This window comes from Pan troglodytes, chromosome 2, assembly GCF_028858775.2.
Source record: "Pan troglodytes isolate AG18354 chromosome 2, NHGRI_mPanTro3-v2.0_pri, whole genome shotgun sequence".
Lineage (NCBI taxonomy): Eukaryota > Metazoa > Chordata > Mammalia > Primates > Hominidae > Pan > Pan troglodytes.
The window spans coordinates 46888311-46912495 of NC_086015.1; the positions used below are offsets into that span (position 1 = coordinate 46888311).

The 24185-nt window shown below is 43.7% G+C and overlaps 1 long non-coding RNA gene and 1 pseudogene across 1 annotated transcript; both read left to right on the forward strand.

Moving 5' to 3' along the window:
- Positions 1 to 324: 324 nt before the first annotated feature.
- LOC107970618 (uncharacterized) lies at positions 325 to 19577 on the forward strand. Its single transcript, XR_010155171.1, has 3 exons — positions 325 to 459; positions 6767 to 6930; positions 16283 to 19577. It is a non-coding gene; the product is annotated as an uncharacterized LOC107970618 (long non-coding RNA).
- Positions 8495 to 9616, forward strand: LOC134809440 (heterogeneous nuclear ribonucleoprotein A1-like; annotated as a pseudogene).
- Positions 19578 to 24185: the final 4608 nt, after the last annotated feature.

A 24185-nucleotide genomic window follows, 5' to 3' on the forward strand; every position in this document is an offset into this window, starting at 1 on the left:
TTGTGTACGGGGCCAGCCCACGGGGGCCACGCAGGGCTGCCGGATGGACAGGCAGGGAATACGGGCTCTTCCTCGGGCGGAGACTGGCTTGCCCCTGGGAAGTCAGCCCACGGGACTGCCCTCCTCTCCCTCCCGAGGGGCTGGGGACCAGCAACCCAAGCCAACACCGGGAGCGGGCGGCACGTCCCCTCCTCGCCCCTTCGGTCCGGGAACTGTCAGGGGCCGGGGCGGGGTTACGATGGTGGGCTAGGGGGCCAGGTAGGACCAAAGACACACGGGGAGGCGGCCTCCGGGACGGCCAGAGGGCCCGCGGGCGCTCGGGAAGGGTGCGGGTTCACTTCCGGCCCCCGAAGCCTCAGCGAGGGAGTCTCCGGGAGGCGCGGCGGGGAGTAGGCAGTGTGTTGCTGACCTCTGGCGGTCGCTCTGCGGGACTTCGCACCTTCTTTGTGCTCAGGAGCGGTGAGTGTCAGTTCGGCGGCCGAGCCCCCGGTAAGGGCGTGGTTCCGGGCCAACGGGAGGACGTGCTGAAGGCGCTGCTTTCTTCCTTCCCCACCGCAGCTGTTTCCGACTCGCGCGCTGAACCCACCACTACCCCTCGGCCCACGCCCCTGGCAGTTTTCACGGCATAAGCCCGGCAAGAGCATCATTTTGGTTGTCCTGGGGGGTTTTGGGGGTTAGCTCCTTTATTGCTAACCTCATTTGCACATTCCATGGTGGGCAGGACAGTGGATTGAGTTTTTTACACTGGGCCCTAGTAGTTCCATGTTCCTGTCTGATGTCATGACTTCTCATTCTATATATGGCCCAGAATTTTGAGCAACTGGGCACTGACCTGAGGATTCTATTTATCTGCTGTGGTTCCTTTACTGGGGTTCTCCGCTGTGGGTTCTCTAGTCCGGATGCACTAGCTCTTCCCTGAGTCTTGTTTGCCCCTTTTTCTAATTCTGGATGATATTGACTGCTCCCCCAGTATGTGCCACCTCTTGCTCACTGCCTCGCCCCCAGCAGTAAGTAGTACCATTGAAATGGAAATACAGGGGAGAAATTATTTCACCCTGCCTTTAGAGCAGGTAATAATCGTTTCACTTAGGGCTTATGTATGGCTCCTTTTTGTTTCTTTCTAGCTTTCCAGGTTCCTTCTGTTTTTCCTGGAGGGGAAGGAACCCCCTCCATGGCAGCCTGGGTTCTTGACAGCCTGACTCAAGGGTCACTATGCTTACTGCTAGCCTGAATCACATATACCAGGTTGTCGTAGAACCAGTGTAGGACATAAAAGGCAAACCTGGGTTCTTGTCCCAACTTTTCCACCAATTTATGGCATGACCCAGAACATTTTGTTTTACCCTTCTGGACCTTTATTCTGATGTGTCAAAACAAGAGGTACTGAATTTGACGTACTCGCCAGCAGTGAGATGCTATTATAAAGGTATTGGATTGTACATTCACTAATTTGCCAAGAGATAACGAGGGCATATAGTGTGAGAGGGTGGAGGGATAGGGTGGGAATTGGAATGATTGGCATTGAGCTTCTAGCCAGTGGATGGCTCTATGCTGATCATTCCCATCGCCACCAACACCATCACCATTCTTATTTTGAGAACTTACCTTGAGCTAATATTACACGAAATTCACGTATTTTGCCATCTAACCCTTATATCAACCCGGTTCAGAGATTCCGTAGAAGAACTCACAGGACTCAGAATACAGTTGTAATCATGACTAAGATTGATTACAACTGGATTGCTGGTCCCTAGCCCCTTGGGAGGGTGGGGAGGGCAGCCACGTGGGCTGAATTCCCACGGGCAAGCCAGCCTCTGCCTGAGGAAGAGCCAGAATTCTCTGCCTGTCCATCTGATGGGATACATAACCAGATCATAAGGGAAAAAGACATAGGTGGAGTCTGGAGGAATCTATGTGCAGGATTCCGAGTTCTTTCTCCCTGCCAGGAGAGATCACACAAAGCTTACTCCTCCTAGCAATGGAAACGCAGCAACATATATGCCATGTTTCTAACTAGGGAAGCGCAAAAATTAGTCAGTGCCCAAGGTTTTTATCGGGGGACTGGTCATGTAGTCACCTTCTGCCTAGCACATACCAAAATTCCAGACTCCTAGAAGGAAAGCAGATATTCATTATAAATCATGTTTGTACAAATAGTCAAGGCATAATGAACTACTCTTATTGGTTAAGTGTTGACTGGACGCACTTTGAAAGTGAAGTTCCCAGACACTAGCCAGGAGCCTACCTTGCAAGCAGGCCTTTTTTGGGGTCTCTGACTTGCTATGTTAGTGATTTTATGCACCCAACCATATGAAGCAAAAATGCCCTCATTTTACAGAGGAGAAAATTGAGATTTCAAGGGCTGGTAACTTGTCTAGAGTTGCACTACTAGCAAGTGGTACAGCCAAGAGTCTAATCACTCTGTTTACTTCAGAACTTCAGCTCTTCATCCACTGCCATATTGCCAGTCCCAGGGCCTTCCTCAAGTCCTTTGTCTTTATTCTTTCTGCCTGAAATGTTCTTTCCTTAGCTATTTGCATGACTGGTGATATGGTTTGGCTGTGTCCTCACCCAAATCTCATCTTGAATTGTAGCTCCCATAATTCCCACCTGTTGTAGGAGGGACCCGGTGGGAGATAATTGAATCATGGGGGCGGTTTCCCCATACTGTTCTCGTGGTAGTGAGTAATTCTCATGAGATCTGATGATTTTGTACCGGGAAACCCCTTTTGCTTGGTTCTCATTCTCTCATCTGCCACCATGTAAGACGTGCCTTTCGCCTTCTGTCATGATTGTGAGGCCTCCCCAGCCACGTGGAACTGTGAGTCCATTAAACCTCTTTTTCTTTATAAATTACCCAGTCTCGGGTATGTCTTTATCAGCACTGTGAAAATGGACTAATACAACTGGTTTATTTTATTTATTCATTTTTTAAGAGATAAGATCTCACTATGTTGTCCAGGCTGGCCTCCAACTCTTGGCCTCAGGCAATCTGCCTGCCTCAGCCTCCCAAGTAGGTGGGACTACAGGGATGTGCTGTATCCCTCGCTTGGTTTCTTTCAATTATTCACTGCCTCAACTCAGATTACACCTTATAGAAAGGCCCTCCCTGACTACTCTATGTAAAGTAGTCTCTTTTTAAAGTACTTTGTATTATTAACCTATTTTAGTTTCATCAAAACATTTATAATTATGTGAAATGATCTAGTGTCTTTCTTTATTCTCTGTATCAATTTTCATCCAGTCGCAGTGGCTCACACCTGAAATCTCAGCACTTTGGGAGGCTGAGGCGGGCTGATCACCTGAAGTCAGGAGGAGTTTGAGACCAGCTTGGCCAACATGGTGAAACCTGTCTCTACTGAAAATACAAAAATTAGCCGGGTGTGGTGGCGCATCCTGTAATCCCAGCTACATGGGAGGCTGAGGCAGGAGAATCACTTGAACCTGGGAGGCAGAAGTTGCAGTTAGCTGAGATCGCACCACTGCACTCCATTCTAGCCTGGGTGGCAGAGGAAAACTCTGTCTCAAAATAAAATAAAATAAAATAAAATAAAATAAAAATAAAAAGTCAATCTTCCTCAGTGGCGTGCTGGTAAATTGGCACTGTAAGAAAAAAAAGTCTTGATTGGTAGAGTTGGCCAGTTTCATATTGTAAATACATTGCCCCTGGCCAATTTCAGGCACCCATATAAGGTCACTGAAGGAGGAGTTGGAAAGAGATGTGCATCGTCAGCATGGAGTCCTGATAAGTAGGCAACAATGAGGAAGGGACCTTAGGTAGGGGAGAACCCCAGGTGGGGAAGAACAATGAACAGTTGTTCTGAGAGATGGCTAATCACAAATAACCTGCAGGCACAATGACTTGTCCTGTCCGCAAGTGGCCCCAAGAGCAGAACCTTATAAAACTTCCCTCCAGCCCCTGCCTCATTGTAGACAGCCCATTTCCTGCTGTGCTGCCTGTTGCAACTTTGCAACATATTTTTATACTTTCTGTAATAAATCTGTCTTTCTTTACCTACAGCTGTCTTGGTAAATTCCTTTACCACCTGCACCACCAGCCCCAGATAGTTGCTACCTGTGATAATCAGCTTTCCTGAGTCAGTGTGTGCTGGCACCACAATAAACTCTTTAAAATCAAGGACTATGTCTTGTCCATTGCTGTATCCTCAAGACCTAGCACATTGCCTGGCACATAGTAAATACTCTATAAATGTTTGTTGAATGGACGAATAATTCTCCAATTCCATCTCTGATTACTGTTGCAGGCATTCAGTCTTATTTTAGAGATGAGAACAATGGGGCTCAGAGTGTGAGGAACTCTCCCTTGGGCACACATTTATTAAGTGGTAGAGCCAAACATTTAATACAGCCAGTTTGTGCCAGCTTTACTGCTAAGTGGGTCAGAGAAACCTAAAATGGGAGAAATTGGAGCTAGAGAAACAAGTTGTCCATATACAGTTCCATAGTTCATAGCAACAAATAATTTATTGCAGGCTTAAGCATATGCAAGGTAGTATCTTAGTCTCAGGGAGACAAAGATTGATTGGATTTTTAAATCATCCTTCAAGGATCTCACTGATTAAATGGGATAAGCACGTAATATCAAATGTGCAATACTAAAGCAGTATGAGCCGAATGCCAATGGATTCTGAGAGCAGTGTCACATTTTGTTGGGGGAAAGGGAATAGGGTCAGAAAGGGGTTTATAAAAATAAGCCATTTGAGTTGGGCTAATAAGAATATATAGGGTCAGGTTGTGAATGGAAAGGTAAGGTATTTCAGGCAAACGCTGATGAGGATTTTTTGCTCCTTAGTTCAGCTAAAATCTGGTTTCTGGTCTCACGACTGGGAAAAATTAGGCACATGGACACATTGAAAGGTGAGGAGAGTGGAATTTATTGATAGGAAGCTCAGAGAAAAAAAAGAGGGTCTTGCCAACAGGCTCCCACCTCACAGATTGAATACCAGGCCACCACACACCAGCTGAAGAGGCCAGGCTTCTCCCCACCACATAAGGTATGAATTCCCGGTGGCTACACCCCAGTCTCCCAGTGCACAGGTGGGCCCTTAGTCTGAGCCACTCCACATTGATTTATTTCCCTTACTGCACATGTGTTAAGGGACAGAATTCTTCGCCGTGGGCATGTTAGGCAAGCCCCCTGTGCACAATGACCTGAGCAGCATTTGGCTGTCTCATTTCTATCAACTCTGTGAAGAAAGGCATCTAAAGAGGTGGTGAGATGTGCTTGAAGAAGAAAGTCCAGTTCATCTGATATGTCAATGCAGGTACAACTCAGGCAGGCCTGAAGACTATAACTCTAATGAACATGCTATCCAGGAAACTAACCTTCAATCCACATGCACACCAAACCCTCAAGAAAATTAGAGTTGTTAGTAGTTACAGTAGTCCTGCCTTGTCTGCAGGGGATACATCCCAAGATCCCCAGTGGATGCCTAAAACCATGAATAGTACTGAACTCTATATATACTATATTTTTTTCTGTACATATACATATATATCTATGATAAAGTTTAACTTATAAATTAGGCACAGTAAGAGATCCACAACAATAATTCATAATAAAAGAGAACAATTATAACAATAAGTTGTAATACAAGCTATGTGAATGTGGTCTCGTTCTAAAAGTATTTTATTGTACTGTACTCACCCTTCTTATTGTGATCTGTCAATGTGATAACTGTCATGGCTACCAAGTGACTAATGGTCAGGTAGTATATACAGCGTGGATATGCTAGACAAAGGGATAATTCATGTCCTGGGTGGTGTGAAAGGAAAATAACAACTTGGGACCCCAATTCACTATGCTGAAAGGAAAAAGTCAAGCTAAAAGCTGAGTCATGCAAGAAGTTGCCTTTCCTTTTGTTCCTAAGCAGATAGTTACAGATAAAAGGTAAAAAATCTCCACAGGTAGCTACTCTATGTTCACCTTATCTTATGTAACCTGCAGATTTACTTAGCATGAGATGAATACATAATTAAATATTCCCCTACCTGCTCCTTTTCTCTTACATGTGGATTCAGTAATGACCATAACCTCTGTCTTTCCCCTGCAGCCTGCTTTTCCCTTTTAAATATTGAAGACTTCAACATCATCTTTGGAAAAAGACACATACCTGTCTCTTGGGTTATGTCCTTAACCTTGGCAAAATAAACTTCAAAATTGATTAAGTCCTTTCTCAGATACTTTTGGTGTACAGTGGGATGGAGCAGAGTGGTGTGAAATTTTATAACACTACTCAGAACAGCGTGCAACTTAAAACATGAATTATTTTTGGAATTTTCCATTTAATATTTTCAGGCCATGGCTGACTGTGGGTAACTGAAACCACAGAAAGTGAAATTGCAGGTAAGAGGGGACCAATGCATTTGCAAGTGTAAATGATGTGATCTTAATGCCATAGTTTCTAGAGTAGCTTGGAGAGTCTAAGTCCCCCCACCCCCTGCAGCCCAAGGCAAGGAGAACTTTGTAAAATACTTGGTTGAACTTCCACTGCATTCCACTGCAATCAAGCAGTATCTTTAGCAATCATGCACCTTCATGGGGAATTTGGGGGCCAGGAAAGCATGACTTTCCATGAAGAGATTGGATTAGTATCCTTTGTCCATGTGTGATGTTACCTTCCTGTCGATCACTATCATCCTTGTGACAGTTGTGCAGTAGGATCTGGCAAACAGTTGGAAAGATGGCTTGGTGCCTATTCTGGGGTGTCTTGAATTCACCTGAGGCATGGATCTCATTTGACAGGCGGTGGAGAACTACTGAGGACTTCTGAGCAGAGAAGTTGGTGGAAGAGGAAGCACCAAAAATCCATCTCATCACCTAGAGAGCATTGTACTGGCAGAACTGTCTAAAGTGACTATTTTGGAACTCTGGGATCAATTTGAATACTTGCAGCTTCCAAAGGAAAGGTTGGTTGGTAAATTGTGGCTAATATTGGTTGATTTCAGCTTGTATTGGATACCTACCCATAAGTCCCATGGCAGGCAGCCATGACATGTTTCTGACATGGCTTGCTGAAGCCAGAGTGGGAAATTAGGACTTTGTCCTCCAGATATTGGGGCTCTGTGTTATAATTGCTGATAGCTGCTTCTTATCAATGAGGTGTAGCTACAGAGGCTGGCTGCCATTGGTTCACCTCCATTGGCTGAAGCAGTCTCTAGGGCATTAAAACATTAAAAGGAGCTGCACCTTTGGGTTTTTTGTTGTTTGTTTGTTTTGTTTTCTTTTGTTTTGATGGAGTCTCGCTCTGTTGCTCAGGCTGGAGTGCAGTGGTGTGACCTCGTCTCATTGCAACCTCCACCTCCCGGGTTCAAGCGATTCTCCTGCCTCAGCCTCCTGAGTAGCTGGGACTACAGGCATGTACCACCATGCTGGGCTAATTTTTTGTATTTTTACTACAGATGGGGTTTCACCGTGTTAGCCAGGATGGTCTCGATCTCCTGACCTCGTGATCCACCTGCCTCGGCCTCCCAAAGTGCTGGGATTACAGGCATGAGCCACCTCTCCGCCTGTTTTGTTTTTTTTTACATTCAAAAACAACTGTGTGTATGGGGGAATTTAGAAGCCATGTGTGCATACCCAGGGAAAGACATAGGTTCAGAAAAGACCTTAAACTTTCACCTCAGGATGATCCCTAGCACAGACACTCTAAAATATTTCTTAAAAGTCAAACCCTGGGATAAGTGGGATAATATTATTTCCAGAATTATCACAATGTAAAATTCAAATGTCCAGTTTCTACAAAAAAAATCACAAGGCATACAAAGAAACAATAAAGTATGGCTCATTCAAAGGAATAAAAGAAATCAATAAGAAATGTTCTTGAGGAAGCCCAGATGGTGGACTTCATAGACAAAGACTTTAGAATGACTGTCTTAACCCATTTCTCGTTTAGAAAAAAATTGCAGCTCACCGCCAGTACTCATTTAATTTTACATAAACACACTCTTTGAGGCTGAAGCAAATCAGACTGATCTTCAATGTGAAAATAAAGTATAAAAACTGTTCTTGGAGTTATTTCCAAACAGAACTTTTCTCTAATCCTAATGTAACAGAAATGTATATGATGATAGTATTTAATAAGTGGGCAGAATTTGGGGGTAAGGTTAGGACTGTAATCCATGAGTTATCGTGGTGTATTCACTGCACTGCAAGGGCCACTGGGGAATATTTTCACGGCAAATGGGAAATGGGTTAAAGATACTCAAAGAGCTAAAGGTAATCATGGACAAAGAGGAAAACAATGTACGAATTAGAATCAGAATATCAATAGAGATAGAAATGATAAGGAGAAACCTAAAGGAAACTCTGGAGCTGAAAAGTATCATAACAAAAAGGGAAAATACACTGGGGTGGGGGTGGGGGTGGTTAAAAGCAGATTTGAGCAAGTAAAATAAAGAATCTGCAAACTTAAAGATAGGATGATTGAAATTATTGAACTGGAGGAACAGAAAGAAAAAAGGATGAAGAAAAGTGAACAGAGAGGTAGGCTGGCAGATAAATTCATCAGCTTGTTCCTTTGCCTGTGGACACTGCCAAAGAAGCATCATTAAAGACTCTTTTCTCCCTGCCATCATGTCTAAGTCAGAGTCTCCTAAAGAGCCCGAACAGCTGAGGAGGCTCTTCATTGGAGGGTAGAGCTTTGAAACAACTGATGAGAGCCTGAGGAGCCATTTTGAGCAATAGGGAACGCTCACAAACTGCATGGTAATGAGAGATCCAAACACCAAGCGCTCCAGGGGCTTTGGGTCTGTGACATGTGCCACTGTGGAGGAGGTGGATGCAGCCATGAATGCAAGGCCATGCAAGGTGGTTGGAAGAACTGTGGAACCAAAGAGAGCTGTCTCAAGAGAAGATTCTCAAAGACCAGGTGCCCACTTGACTGTGAAAAAAATATTTGTGGCCTTAAAGAAGACACTGAAGAACTTCATCCAAGAGATTATTTTGAACAGTATGGAAAAATTGAAGTGATTGAAATCATGACTGACCAAGGCAGTGGCAAGAAAAGGGGCTTTGCCTTTGTAACCTTTGACAACCATGACTCCATGGATAAGACTGTCATTCAGAAATACCATACTGTGAATGGCCACAACTGTGAAGCTAGGAAAGCCCTGTCAAAGCAAGAGATGGCCCGTGCTTCATCCAGCCAAAGAGGTCGAAGTGGTTCTGGAAACTTTGGTGGTGGTCGTGGAGGTGGTTTTGGTGGGAATGACAACTTTGGTCGTGGAGGAAACTTCAGTGGTCATGGTGGATTTGGTGGCAGCCATGGTGGTGGTGGATATGGTGGCAGGGGGATGGCTATAATGGATGTGGTAATGATGGAGGTGGTGGAAGCTACAATGATTTTGTCAATTACAACAATCAGTCTTCACATTTTGGACCCATGAAGGGAGGAAACTTTGGAGGCAGAAGCTCTGACCCCTATGGTGGTGGAGGCCAATACTTTGCCAAACCACAAAACCAAGGTGGCTATGGCGGTTCCAGTAGCAGCAGTAGATATGTCAGTGGCAGAAGATTTTAATTAGGAAACAAAGCTTAGTAAGACAGAGGAGCCAGAGAAGTGATGGAAGCTACAGGTTACTACAGATTTGTGAACTCAGCCAAGCACGGTGATGGCAGGGCTTAGCTGCTACAAAGAAGACATGTTTTAGACAAATGCTTATGTGTATGGGCAAAAAGCTTGAGGACTGTATTTGTGAATAATTGCATAACAGGTTATTTTAGTTTCTGTTCTGTGGAAAGTGTAAAGCATTCCAACAAAGGGTTTTAATGTAGTTTTATTTTTTGCACCCATGATATTGATTGCTAAATGTAATAGCCTAATGGTGATGCTGAATAAATGTCTTAAATTAAAAAAAAAAAAAGGAAAAGTGAACAGAGCCTAAGGGACCCAGGGGACACCATCAAGCAGACAAACATATGCATAATGTGAATACCAGAAGGAAAGAGAGAAAGAAAGAGGCAGAAAGACTAGTTGAAGAAATGTTCCCAGACCAAACTGAGGGTCGGGCTGCTATTTCTCGCTGCCCAATAACAAGATGCAAATGAACTGGGGAGAAAGAGAGTTTTTTTATTTCTGTAACCGGTTACAGGGAGAAGGCCTGGAAATTATTGCCAGACCAACTCAAAATTACAAAGTTTTCCAAAGCTTATATACCTTCTAAGCTATATGTCTACGTGTAAGTGTGCATTCATCTAAAGACGTAAGTGATTAGCTTCTTTTAATCTATAACTAAGGTCTGAGTCTTGAAAACCTTCCTCTGGAGCCTCAGTAAATTTACTTAATCTAAATGGGTCCAGGTGCCGGAGGTGATTACCCTTATCTGGTCTCCTGCTAAATCGCAGAGGTTTGGGGAGTTCCTTCAGATCCCCGGTAAAACTTTTTAAATTCTAAATGGGTCCTATTAAGAATTCCTTTGTTATTTTGTAATGCTTTAAGGCCCAGGAAAGGCCTAGGCAAAACCCTTGGTGGGCATTTCTTACATTCCAGCCTTTGTATAAAGGGCATTGGCTGTTTCAGCTTTGAATATTTAACTTAACCACTTAGTACTAAAACAGTTGTTATGGAGGCCTGCATTAGTGAGACCTGGCCTGCCACAGAAATAATGCTTGAAAACTTCCTAAACTCAATGAAAAATACAAATCTACAAATTCAAGATGCTCAACAAACTCCAAGTAAGATAAACTCTGAAAAACTATCATTTTTTAAAAAACCAAAAGAAAATAACAAGTGATAGTGAGGATGTGGAGAAATTGAAACCCTTGTGTATTGCTGGTGGGAATGTAAAATGCAGCCTCTGGAAAATGGTATGATTCCTCAAAAAATTAAACATAGAATTACCACATGATCTGCTTCTGGGTATATATCCAAAAGAAATGATGGCAGGAACTCAAGATATTTGCACACTTGTGTTCATAGCGGCATTATTCACAAAAGCCAAAAAATGGGAGCAACGAAGTAACCAGTGACAGATGAATGGATAAAATGTGGTATATATGCATCAGTGGAATATTACTTGGTCTTAAAAATGAAGGAAATTTTGACACTTCCTACAACACAGATGAAACTTGAAGATATTATGCGACATGAAATAAGCCAGTAACAAAAAAGACAAACATTGTATGATTCCTCTTAAATGAGTTTCCTAGAGTGATAAATTTATAGTGACAGAAAGCATGGTGTTTGCCAGAAGCTGAAGTGTGGGGGAAATGGGGATTAAGTGTTTAATGGATATAGTTTCACTATACAACAAACAGGTTATAAGAGACAAAGAAGTATGTTATATTGTAAGTGCCCAATGGGTTCACCCTGCCCACTGCCTAGACAGAGCTGATTTATCAAAAGAGGGGAATTGCAATAGAGAAAGTAATTAATGCAGAGCCAGATGTGCAGGAGACCAGAGTTTTGTTATTACTCAAATAAGTCTCCCTGAGCATTCAGGGATCAGAGTTTTTAAGGACAACTTGGTGGGCAGGGGGAAACCAGTGAGCTGGGAGTGCTGATTGGTCAGAGATGAAATCACAGGGAGTTGAAACTGTCTTCTTGCGCTGAGTCAGTTCCTGGGTGGGGGCTACACCACCAGCTGAGCCAGTTTATTGATCTGGGTGGTGCCAGCTGATCCATCAAGTGCAGGGTCTGCAAAATATCTGAAGCACTGGTCTTAGGTTTTACAATAATGATTTTATCCCTAGGAGCAATTTGGAGAGGGTCAGAATCTTGTAGTCTCCAGCTACATGACTCCTAAACCATAATTTCTTTTTTGAGACTTGTCACCCAGGCTAGAGTGCGGTGGTGCAATCTCAGCTCACTGCAACCTCCGCCTCCCGGGTTCAAGCAATTCTCCTGCTTCAGCCTCCCAAGTAGCTGAGATTACAGGCGCCTGCCACCACATCCAGCTAATTTTTGTATTTTTAGTAGAGACGGAGTTTTACCGTGTTGGCCAGGCTGGTCTTGAACTCCTGACCTCAAGTGATCTGCCTGTCTCGGCCTCCCAAAGTGCTGAGATAACAGGCGTGAGCCACTGTGTCTGGCCCTAAACCATAACTTCTAATCTTGTGGCTAATTTGACAGTCTTATGAAGGCAGTCTAGTCCCCAGGCAAGAAGGAGGTTTGTTTTGGGAAAGGGCTGTATCATCTTTGTTTTAAACTATAAACTAAGTTTCTTCCAAAGTTAGTTCAGCCTATGCCCAGGAACGAACAAGGACAGCTTGGAGGTTAGAAGCAAGATGGAGTTGGTTAGGTCAGATCTCTTTCACTGTATCAGTTATAATTTTGCCATGGCAGTTTCAATATATTAATAAAATATTCCATACAGCAGGCAAGTTAAACAGCTATAAACATTACACACCTAATAATAGACCCTCAAAATACATAAAGCAAAAATTGACAGAATTGAGGGGATAAATACATTTTTATAGTAATAGTTGGAGACTTATTTACCCCAGTTCCAATAATGGATAGATCATTCAGACAGAGGATAAGAAAATAGAGAATTTGAACAATGCAATAAGCCAACTAGACTTAACAGATAAATATAAAACACTCCACCCCAAAACAGCAGAATACATATTCTTCTCAAATGCTTATGGAACATTCTTCCAGAAAGACCAAATGTTAGGCCACAAAACAAGTCTTAATAGATTTATAAAGATAGATATTATACATATCTTCTCCATCCCAAACAGGATAAAGTTAGAGCTCAATAGTAGAAGAAAAAAAAGAGTCATCCAAATTTGAATGGAAGAGGGAAAATTATATTCTCAGATAACATGATCCTGTATACAGAAAATCTGAGTCCAAAAGATAACTAGTAGAGCTAATAAACTAATTTAGCAAAGTTGCAGCATATAAAATCAAAACAAAAATCAGTTGTGTTCCTATATAGCAGGTATGAATAATCCAAAAAGGAAATTAAGAAAGCAATTTTATTTCCAATAGCATCTAAAAGAATTAAATACTTAGGAATAAATCTAACCAAGCTGGTGAAGGGCTTGTATCCTGAAACTACAAACTATTACTGAAAGAAATTAAAGACTTAAATAAATGAAAAACTATCCTATGTTCATGAATAGGAAGGAAGACTTAACATTGTTAAGATGTTAATACAGTCCAAAGTGATCTACAGATTCAATGCAATCCCAATCAAAATTCCAATAGACTTTTTCACAGACATAGAAAAGCTGATTCTCAAATTCATATTTAATTGCAGGGGGCTCCTTTGTCTTAGTATTTTCCTGCTGCTATAAAAAAATACCTTAGACTGGGTAATTTATAAACAATAGAAATCAATTGCTTGTAGTTCTGGAAGTACAAGATCAAAGCACCAGCAGATTTGGTATCTGGTGAGGGCCCATCCTTCATAGATGGTGCCTTGTTGCTGTGTCCTCATATGGCAGAAGGGGTTGGAGAGCTCCCTTCAACCTCTTTTATAAGGGCACTAGTCCCATTCATGAGGCTCTTATGACTTAACCACTTCCCAAAAGGTCCTGCCTCTTAATACCATAACAATAAATATTTAGTTTCATCTGCTGGGCATGTCCTCATGCCTGTAATCCCAGCACTTTGGGAGGCTGAGGCGGGTGAATCACTTGAGGTCACGAGTTTGAGACCAGCCTGGCCAACATGGTGAAAATACCAAATATAGCTGGGCTTGGTGGTGCGTGCCCGTAATCTCAGCTACTAGGGAGACTGAGGCAGGAGAATCACTTGAACCTGGGAGGCGGAGATTGCAGTGAGCCAAGATTGCACCACTACACTCCAGCCTGGCCAAAGAGTGAGACTTCGTCTCAAAAAAAAAAAAAAAAAAAAAGATTAAGTTTCAACATGAATTTTGGAAGGACACAGCATTCTGCCCCTGGCCCTACAACATTCATATCCATCTCACAGGCAAAATACATTCATTCCATTCCAATAGCTCCATAAGCCTTTTTGTTTTTTCATTTTTAAAAAATTTTTGTGTGGAGATAGGGTCCCACTATGTTGCCCAGGCTGGTCTCGAACTCCTGGCCTCAAGTGATCTTCCTGCCTTGGCTTCCTAAAGTGCTGGTATTACAGGAATGAGCCGTTGTGCCCAGCCACTCCCATAAGTCTTAACATGTCCCAGCATCAACTCAAAAGTCTAAAGTCCAGACTGTCATCTAAATCAGATATGAGTGAGACTCAAAGGTGCGATTCATCCTGAGGCAAAGTCTCCTCCAGCTATAAACCTGTGAAATTAAACAAGTTATGTGCTTCTAAAATACTGTCAACCAAAGAATAATGAAGTTCATACATTTGATAAGGAGACCTTTATTTCTCATAAAGGATTGCAGCTTACAGGGTGGCCATTCTGACAGGCTGGGAGGCATAGCCTCCAGCCAGAAGCCAGAAACACACTTTGAGGGAGGTGAAAAGGAAATAGGAATTTATGCTGAGCAAGACAGCCAAATATACATATTCAGTAATCTATAGGAAGAGTCATGAGTAGTTTTGAGGAGACATGTGCACATGCACAATTGAACTTTGTTCTCCATGGGACCCATATTCAAAAAATGGCATCATTAGCATGATCTGAAGATGAAGTTTTTGGCCCTCTGATGTCAAAAGGTGAAGCAGAGGATGTGCCTCACCCTTACTGTGCATTCTCTGTAGAATGGCCAGAACCACTCAATGGTTGGTGGTTTTTAATCAGTCAAAAAGGAGTGATAGCATTAGGCAGTTGGTTGATATCAGAGGTGGAGTATTTTGAAAGGTCTGGTTTCTGTTTACTTTTAGGGAAGAAAGCCTAATTGTGGTTAGCAAGGGAGTGGGTATAATGAGGTTGGTCTAATCCAACCTCATTAACCCCCCTCATCTAAACCCCAAGTGGGGTTTTCCAGGGAACCACTAGACAGGTCAAATAATGACAATTTTCCAGGAATGAGGCTTTGAAGGAACTCCAACCCCATCTTCCCCCTCTGGTGGCTGCCAGGCTGCTGATTTTCACTATGATTGTGGGCTGTTGGTTTTCAAGGATACTGCAAAACTGGAGGGGGGGATGGGAATAGGGCAAGTTAAAACACCACAAAGCTTGTTGCTTCTACCAAGATTCAGCTGTTTTCTTGAATAAATCATCTCTAGGTTGCTATAAGCCTTAGGTTAACTTCTAGAATCCTGGAAAAGTTGATTCTGACAATTTTTTTTGCTAGTTTTCTAATCACTTTTTTTAGAAGAGAAAATTTTTAGAGGTCCCTATTCTGCCATTTTCACCATTATGGTGACCATAACGTCACCATAACAGCCCTTGTTCAAAATTCCCTGGTTCTCTGGAGTTTTCTCCTTTATATCAAGAAGGTAGACAAGTACTGTCCCCTAGGGACTGAGGGTTGTTGTTTCTGTGAAAGAACAAAGGCTTTCCACAAGCAGCCCCAATGCTTCCTCCCTTCCTACCTGTTGCAGAAGAATTGCCCTGCTTGTTTAAACATTACTTTTGCATGTTGCCTACAGAGGATGAAATTTTCCTACCTTTCTCTGTCCCCCTTCATGCCATCCTCAACACTCACTTAGATCTCAAAGGCTGCATGCAGGGAAAAAGGAGCCCAGTCTCTTTAAGGCTATTGGCTGGGAACAGGGTCCTCATTTACCTAAAAGGACATGGGGAATGGGAACATGAGAGGATAGGAAACCATTTCATTGCAAGAATGCTCCAGACAAAGGTCACTACAAGGTCTTGTAGACAGAGATACAGGCCAGCCCAAGGCCACAGGTTCAGGAGACCAAATTATCCATAGAACAGAGATGAAGGCTGATCCCCAAAATGGGATGGGATCAGGGTTAGGGGTACACAGTAAGTACCAGTTCATTCCAGAGTCCCAAGGATGAATGGGGCAGGGGGTACTCTGCTCATTCTGGTTTGCCATATGGCAGGATTAAGGGAATGAAGGGGGATGTCCTCTTGTTCCCTTCTCTCCTTTGTTCTCTCTTCACAGGTGGGTAATCGTGCCTCCATAAAACAAGATGGAACCAAAGTTAGGGGTACCTGGTAAGCACTGGTTCATTCCAGAACACGTAGGTTGAATGGGGGAATGCCCTATTCACTCTGGTCTGCCATAAGTGCAGGAACCCCAAGGATGAATGGGGATACCCTGTTCACTCTGGTCTGTGTATGTGAAGGAACCCCTAGGAACCCCTAGAATGAATGGAGGATGGCCTCTTCACTCTGATGCCATAAATGCAGGCAAAAGATAGAAGGGAAACAAGGGGGTATCTTTTTTCCCCTTCTCTCCTCTGTTCTCTCTTCGCAGATGGGCAATCACATCTCCATACCACAGGACACACCCCTTGGATGCATCCTCAAGAACTGGGAAAAGTTTGACCCACAAGCTCTAAAAAGGAAAAGGCTAATTTTTTTTTGTCACACAGCCTGGTTCTGATATGGACTTGGGGACCAGCAATCTTGGCCAGAAAATGGAAGTATTAATTTTAATACTATCCATCAACTAGATTCGTTTTGCTGCCAGCAGGGAAAATGGACAGAAATCCCTTATGCACAGGCTTTCATGGCCGTAAGAGACAACCCTGACCTTTGTTGGGCTTGTAAAATGGACCCAGTGATGATAGCAGCCATCACCAGGCAACCTCCTCCAGTAGATTTGGGAGACCCTTTATCAGATTTGCACAGGGCTCAAGCCCCAGAAGAACCAAAGGTGGAATTTAGTTCAAACATTGCCTCTTTTATTCCCATTATATCCAAGTCTCCCAGTCCCATAGCCTTCCCCTCCCTACCCAGGGCCACCCTCTGGATACCACCCCCTTAAGTTATCCCCACTTCAGGAGGTTAGCAGCCCTATTGGGTCAACTAGAGTCCAGACTCCATTCACTATGTAAGACCTGAGCCAGATTAAAATGGAGCTATGGAAGTTTATGGAAAACCCTGACTAGTGCATTGAAGGGTTCCATTAACTAGGCTTAACATTTGAACTTACTTGGGAGGACTTCACAGTCACACTAGGCCAAACTCTAAGGGAGAACATGACTCCATTATGGAGGCAGCCCAGCAATTTGCAAGTGCAATGCACATGACTGACCCTGGTGGCTACCTTGTGAGGGCCACTGCCCTTCTCCAGGTTGGCCCCCAACTGGGAATACAATACCCAGGGGGGTATATGGGCAGTGAACCACATCCCTATAATGGGGATGAAGGATAGCAGAGGAAAGCCTGTAAACTACAATAAATTGGCCTTAATAGATCAAGACTCTCTTGAAAATCCCACTACTTTCTTAGAGAGGCTACCTTAGGCCCAAGTGAAACATACTAACCTTGACCCAGACACCCCAGAAGGATGCCTTCTTTTGTATCCCCATAGACCCATCTTCCCAATTGCTATTGGCCTTTGAATGGGAAAATGAAAAAGGAAGGAGCCAACAGCTCACCTGGACTGTGCTTCTGCAAGGTTTTAGAGATAGTCCCCATTTGTTTGGGCAAGCCTTGGCTAAAGATTTTCAAGACCTGACTCTTGAGGGGGCAGATGTGTCCTACAGTATGTGAATGACCTGCTAATCTCCTCCCCCACAAGACAACTGGGAATCCAACATCTAGTCCAGACACTACACTTTCTTGCAGACAGAGGGTACAAAGCATCCAAGGCCAAGGCACAGCTTCTAAGACAAGAGGTCCAATACGTGGGGATAATCCTGATCCCTCGAGAACATAAGTTCTCCCCAGAACGGATACAGGCCATCCTTAAAATACCTATCCCAGCCACCCAAAATCAGCATCAGGCCTTTCTAGGGATCACAGGATATTGCAGACTTTAGACTGGGTTATGGTGGGATTGTTAAGTCCTTATATTAGACTCTAAAAGAAGGGACTGATAGGGACTCACTTCTCTGGGAAAAAGATCAGGAGCAAGCCTTTAGGCAGCTAAAGACTGCTCTCTCATAAGCCCCAGCCCTTGGGCTACCCATACTAAGCAAACTGTTTTAGCTTTTCATCACCAAAAGCCAAGGTGTAGCCTTAGAAGTCCTAACTCAAACTGTTGGGTCAATCAAATGTCCTGTAGGTTACTTTTTAAAGAACCTAGACCCAGTAGCACACAGGTGGCCACACTGCCTCAAGGTAGTGGCTGCACAAGCCCTCCTACTGGAGGAGGTCCTCAAAATCACCATGATACAATCAATCCAGCTCCTGATGTCCAACAAATAAGCCCCTTACTGGACATAAAAGTGCCACAATGGCTCACTGACAACAGATTGCTAAAGTATCAAGTGTTGTTAGAAATCCCACAGGTAACAGTTGAGTGGTGCTCCACCCTCATCCCAGCCTCCTTACTGCCATTACCAGGAGAGGGTGACTCAACACATTCATGTTGTGAGATACTTAACCAAATTTATGCCAGATGGGAAGACTTAAAGGATCAGCCCTTGGACAACCTGGTCAAAATGTGGTTTTCAGATGGGAGCAGTTTTGTTCAGAATGAAACTATATATGCAGGGTACACAGAGGCTAAAGCTCTATCCTTGGGGACCTCAGGACAACTAGCAAAACTCATCTTTTAACCACAGGCCTAACACTAGGGGAAGGGAAAAGAATAACCATTTATACAGATTCCAAATATGCCTTTTTGGTGCTTCATGCCCAAGCCACTATCTGGAAGGGAAGGGAGTACCCAGCAACTTGGGATACTCCTACTAAGTAGAGGCCCCAAATCTTAGAGCTACTAGAGGCCATTCACTTGACCCAGGAGGTGGCAGTAGAGAGGGTTCTGGAAATGGCAGGCACTCACTGGGTAATGGTCAGGCTATCATAAAACTGTCCCTCTGAAATGAGAAGTGGCCATGACTGGGACCAAGACAGAGAGGAGTTCTGCAACAGATAGAAAACATCTGGAGCCAGCAAATCACAATTCCCTGATCAGGTTTTTGTTTGTTTTTGTTTTGTTTTGTTTGGGGTGGAGTCTCACTCTGTCACCCAGGCTGGAGTGCAGTGGCACGACCTCGGCTCACTGCAACCTCTGCCTCCCGGATTCAAGTGATTCTCCTGCCTCAGCCTCCCCAGTAGCTGGGATTACAGGCACCTGCCACCACACCTGGCTAATTTTTTAAAATTTTTAGTAGAGACAAGGTTTTGCCATGTTGGCCAGGCTGGTCTCGAACTCCTGACCTCAAATGATCCACCTGCCTTGGTCTCCCAAAGTGCTGGGCGTGAGCCACCGTGCCCAGTCCCTGATCTGGTCTTAAGCATGGGGCAAAAGTAGGGGGGGAAATGGTGGTGTTTGACTGGTATATGACCTTCCTCTGGAGGTGATCAACCAGTAAGGGAAAATCGCTCCAAGTGAGCATGCACACAACCTCAGTAAACACACTGTGCATGTGGCTTCTCCCAAGTACTAGCAGGCCACTGCACATGTCACAACTGAGCAACAGCCCACCCCAATGGAGGGATCAAGGGAGGAGAAGAAAAACCCCGGAACCAAAAGCCAGTTTATAAAAATCCTGAGCCAAAGGCTGAGGGGGGCACTTGATCTCTCAAGTTCCCTACTTGGCCCTCTTCCAAGTGTGATTTGCTTCTTTTAATAAACCTTTGCCTCTGCTTTAAAATTTGCCTCGGTCTTTCAGTTGAAATCTTTCCTCTGAGAAGACAAGGGTTGGGATCAGTGCGGATTCGCCACTGTTTGCAGACTCACTGTCAGTAACACTTTCACAAGGTTCAGGAGTGGGAGAAGGCCCTGACTGCAAGAGACATAAGCACATAATTAATTATTCTCTATTTTTTCCCCTCCTATGCTTAACCCTGGGAAACTGAACTACTGCAGTTTGACAGTAGGAAATAAGAGCCAGGGGGCGGGAGACTGACACCGTGTGTGTGTGTGTGTGTGTGTGTGTGTGTGTGTGTGTTGCCACCCAGCTGTGCTAATTGGATTTGGGCAATTATAGATAATGATTATAGTGATCATAAATCATAAATATGAGAAGGCAACTCCTAAGGTGGTCTTGGCATGGCCCACATTTCAGAGGGTGGGAGACATTCTAGGATGCTACAAATTATGTAAGAAAGGAACTACTGAACTAACTAGAGATGAGTCTGAGTGTATGGTGTGGGTAAGACACAGGAGAGTTGGGAAATAGGTAGAGTGATTGTTGCAGAGACTAGTCACATTGATCACGTAGCTGTGGAATGAGAGGAACGACAACCCTGATTGGTAAGAAGAGAACACCTTAGACTCTGGGTTGTCAGGGCAGAGGTGAACCGCCCAACAGGTTCTCCTTGCCTGCTGCCTAGACACAGCTGATTTATCAAGACATGGTAGTTGTAATAAAGAAAGGGTTTAATTCATAAAGAGCCAGGGTATGGAAAACTGGAGTTTTTATTATTACTCAAATTACCCTGAAAACTTGGGGGTTGGGGTTTTAAGGATAATTTGGTGGGTAGGCGGTTGGAAAGTGGAGAGTCCTGATTGGCCGGGTCACAGATAAAATCATAGGGAGTTGAAGCTGTCCTCTTGTGTTGAGTCAGTTCCTGGGTGGGGGCCACAATACCAGATGGGCCAGTTTACCAGTCTGGGTGGTGCCAGCTGATCCACTGCGTGCAGGTTCTGCAAAACATCTCAAGCACTGATCTTAGGTTTTATAAGAGTGATATTATCCCCAGGAACAATTTGGGGAGGTTTAGAATCTTCCAGCCTCCAGCTGCATGACTCTTAAACCATAATTTCTAATCTTGTGGCTAATTTTTTAGTCCTGCAAGGGCAGTCTAGTCTCCAGGCAGGAAAGGGGTTTGTTTGGGAAAGGGCTGACACCATCTTTGTTTCAAAGTTAAATTATAAACTAAGTAAGTTCCTCCCAAAGTTAGTATGGCCTGTGCCCAGGAATGAACAATGACAGCTTGGAGGTTAAAAGCAAGATGGAATCGGTTAATTCAGATCTCTTTCACCGTCATAATTTTCTCAGTTATAATTTTTGCAAAGGTGGTTTCAGAAGGAAGGTCAATTAACTTCTCTTCGCTACTATCTGCAGGATATCTGGCCAATTTAACCTAGACTTCTGCTACCACTATCAACTTGACCACTGGCCAACAAACAATCTTAATTTTAAAACTATCAGAATCTTCCCAAAGCCACTGGCTCCAGAAGGGGAACAGCCTCACTAAGATATAACATAACAAGGTTAACTTTCTGAAAGTTGATATTATTCCCTTTAGCCTCATTCTGTTATCACTTTTGTACATTTTTCACAGACCACTTATTGTTCTAAATTCTCTAGCATGACTGATAGTGGATAATTGTATTGTTTTGGATTTCCTGCTGGTCAGTTCAGGTGCGATATGTGTCATTACCAACACCTCTTGCCTCGCCTGCATTCAGCCGTATTAACTAGCTTGGTTCTGGATTGGGAACATATCTACCATCCAGTGGGCCTGATTAAACTATAGGGACTCGTAATCATGGTTACTCTGATTTGATGTTGCCTAGGAGAAATGGAGTGGATCTGGTCCAAGCCTTTATCAGTACAATTAACTAGAGTATCTGATGAACCTAAGTGGCAGCTTATGCGCCTGAGAATTCTAAACCATATGTGTGATAAGTTGGGAGGTAGAGTTGTAGGTGAATGACTCTGCTGTGGTACCCTGGCTATCTTGCGCATATCTACATAGGCCACACAGGAAAAGGCATGAACAGCAGCTAATCTAAGTCTTAGCAGATTATCTTGTGATCCTCCAGAACACAAGAGGATGAGAGGAGCTTTACAAGGTCATCCCTCACTCCCTTCCCTATCTCCTATGGGAGGCTGTCATGAGACAGTTTTTCATTGCCTCCGAGGTTCTGATGAAGCATGAGACTTTCGTCCCCCAGAAGGAAGTAATGTTGTAGTCTGCAGTTATATCCTGAGGAGGGTGGGTCCTCCCAGGTCCACAATTCCACCTCCCAACCTACCACACATACGGTTAAGAATTCTCAAGAGCATAAGCCACCACATTGGTTCGTCACTCAACCCAATGTGAGTTGTCGGATACCCCATTTCTGAGGAGCCAATATTAGACTGCAAAAAGTAGTGTTATAGTCTACTTTGTTGCAGTCTAAAATTGGCTCCTCAGAAATGGGGTATCCGACAACTCACATTGCAGGCATCCAGCTCCCTTTTGTTTCATGGCATTCTTTTTAGCAGGTGGATGAAGACCTGGAGAGATGGCCTGTTTGTCTACAAATAATACATTGTATGAGTCTAAAAATGGCTTATCATATCTTTTTTTTTTTTTTTTTGAGACAGAGTCTCACTCTGTTGCCTAGGCTGGCATGCAGTGGTGTTTTGGTTCACTGCAACCTCTGCCTCCCAGGATCAAGCGATTCTCCCGCCTCAGCCTCCCGAGTAGTTGGGATTACAGGCGCATGCCACCACACCCAGCTAATTTTTGTATTTTTAGTAGAGAAGGGGTTTTGCCATGTTGACTGGTCTGGAATTCCTGACCTCAGGTGATCTGCCTGCCTCAGCCTCCCAAAGTGCTGGGATTACAGGCGTCAGCCACTGCACCCTGCCTATTTTATCTTTATTAGCCAAATCAGTCAGGCCATGGCTTTGCCTGCTGTGTGTGTTTGACAGAAAGGACAATGGAATGAGTAAAAATATAGGTAAATATAATAGACTACCTATTCTTCTCCTTTTCAGATTTCTAAAAGTTTTGAACAAAAACACTATTCAGAGCCATAAGAGACCTTCCTTCTGGTGGACGATGACTTAGTAATCGTGCATCTCCAGGGCTCCTTGTTCTGAGCTAAAACCCTCATAATTGTTTTGTCACCCAGTCCAGTTTTCTCCATCTTGTCACCAAGAAAATCTTAAGAGACTTCATTGTATGCTCAACTACCTAGTGATCTTCCCCATGGTAAGAGTTACTGCTTCCATCTCAGTACTCACAGACTATCAGGTAGTGTCCATTTATGAACCTCTCTATCATCTTCTTGCATACAAACAAGACTGGGAGCCCATCTGAGGTCTCTTTTGCTCTGTGATTTTTCACAGGTATGGTATCTGTAAGTGCTTAGTACCTGGGGAGCTATTCAGGCATCAGAGCATCTGAGCCTGTGGACTTGAATTCTATGTTTATCTTCCTACCTTATTCACCCCGAGACATTGAATATACAAATGGGCAATGGCCATACTACATAGAAAAACAGGACTGTGTCACACAATCTGTAGCAACCAGTCCAGGAAGCCAACCCATTTTCTATGGTAACCACTCTAGGAAGTCAAACCACTAAATCACTATCTGTGGCAACCAGTCCACTAATCAAAACAATAACCCTGGTAGCAATTGACCCCAAACAGCTGGGATTTGATCTCTTCCTTCCTTCCTCCCTCCCTCCCTGCCCTCCTTCCTTCCTTCCCTCCTTCCTTCCTTCCTTCCTTCCTCCCTCCCTTTTCCTTCCTTCCTCCCTCCCTTTTCCTTCCTTCCTTCTTCCCTTCTCCTTCCTTCCTTTCTTTTTCTTTCTTTCTCTCTCTTTTTCTTTCTTTCTCTCTCTCTCTTTCCCTCCTTCCCTTCCTTCCTTCTTCTCTTCTTTCTTTCCCTCTCTCCCTCCCACTCTTTCTTTCTTTCTTTCCCTCCCTCCTTTCCTTCCTTCCTCTTTCCTTCTCTTCTCTTCTCTTTTCTCTTCTTCTCTTTCTTCTTTCTAGGTTCTTGCTGGAGTGCAATGGTGCAATCACAGCTCACTGCAGCCTTGACTTCTCAGGCTCAAGTGATCCTCCCATCTCAGACTTCTGAGTAGCCAGGAGCTGGCTATTTTTCTTTCTTTCTTTCTTTCTTTTTTTTTTTTTGTAGAGATGGGGTAGCAATTTGATTAAAAACTATCAGATTCTCTACTTTTTCCCATACTACTTCCAACTTAGGACCAAACAGAGAAAGCCAAAAATTTCCCCCTACCAATTACATAAGATTCCCTGCTTCTAGTTAGCCCGCCTGTAGTTTCCCCATGCCAGCAACTTCCAATAAGGGAATACCTGAAGCCATTCCTTTTTTCCACTGTGAAGCTTTCCCCACTCTTCTGCCTGACTTTCAGTCTGCTGAATGCAAGTGATGAGGGCTGACTCTCTTGTCATATATAGCAAGCTCTGAATAATAGTCTTTGTTCTCATTTGAATAATCTTTATTTTCACACTTCTTAAAAAATTTAATTTCCTGGCATGTTGCATAATGTTAGGTAAGCCATTTTCTCT